We start from the raw sequence: 1,351 nt of genomic DNA on the forward strand, positions 1-1,351 counted from the left end.
GACAAGGCTGTCCACTCTTGCCACACCTCTTCAATATAGTGCTTGAAGTTCTAGCAATAGCAATAAGACATCATAATGGGATCAAGGGGATTCGAATTGGAAAGGAAGAAGTTAAACTTTCGTTATTTGCAGATGACATGATAGTGTAAATAAGCGACCCCCAAAACTCCACCAAAGAAGTTCTACAGCTGATAAACACCTTTAGTAATGTGGCAGGATACAAGATCAACTCAAAAAAATGTGTGTGTGTGCTTGTGTGTGATTCCCTGAGGAGGCCAAAATAGGATATCAAATCCCCTGGAGCTGGAGTTACAGGCAGTTTTAAGATGCCCTAGGTAGATGCTGGGAACTAATCTCTGGTCTTCTGAAAATGCAGTAAGCTGGTTTAACATGTGTGTTTGCTTTTTTGTTTTGTTTCTTGTAGTAGCATTTCACTTGTATTTTAATAAATAAAGCTTGCCTGAAGACCAGAGAGTAAAACAGCCCCACTGGTCAGCCTTACAGCCAGGCAGTGGTAACACATTTTTAATCCCAGTAGCCACACTAGTTGCCATAGAAATCGGGCAATGCATGCCTTTAATGCCAGTGATGCACGCCTTTAATCCCAGAACTAGAGAGAATTATAAAATGGGAGGAGACAGTTCTCAGACACAGTCTCATTCTGTGATTCCTGGGGGCAGGATCGCCATTTCGGACTGATGTTGAGCTAAGAGCCAGTAGCTGGCTACTTTGCTTTTCAGGTCTTCAGGTTGAACCCCAATTTCAGTCTCTGAGGTTTCTATTAATCATGCACCAGTTTCTCTTTTGTTTTTATGACAGGGTCTCCCTATACAGGTCTGGATGACCTGTAACTCTCTATGAAGACTAGGCTAGCTGTGAACTCAGAGATACACCTGCCTCTGCCTCCTGAGTGCTGGAATAAGAGATGTGTACCAGCACACCCAGACCCAGCAATTGCTCTTAGCTGCTGTGCCATCTCTTGAGCCCCAGTAGCTAATAGTTTTTTTAATGTCTGTTTTATGGGTATTTTGCCTACATGTGTGTCTGTGTACCATGTGCATGTTTGGTGCTCACAGAAATCTGGAAAGGGCAATGAGTCTCCTGGCTCTAGAGTTACAGACAGTTGTGAGCCACCATGTGGGTGCCCTGAAAGAACAACCAGTGCTCTTAACCACAGAGCAACCTCTCCAACCTCACTCATTTATTTAAAAAATATTTCCAGGTAAGAAAAAAAATTGTCAATCAAAAAAGAGATCAGAACTCTTAAACAGATAATAGTGAAAACTGAAACCATTAAAATATAAAACTAAATGTTTGTCTTTGGATTCACCTTCTAATTAGCTTCTCTAGG

Source organism: Microtus ochrogaster, unplaced genomic scaffold (genome assembly GCF_000317375.1).
Source record: "Microtus ochrogaster isolate Prairie Vole_2 unplaced genomic scaffold, MicOch1.0 UNK45, whole genome shotgun sequence".
Lineage (NCBI taxonomy): Eukaryota > Metazoa > Chordata > Mammalia > Rodentia > Cricetidae > Microtus > Microtus ochrogaster.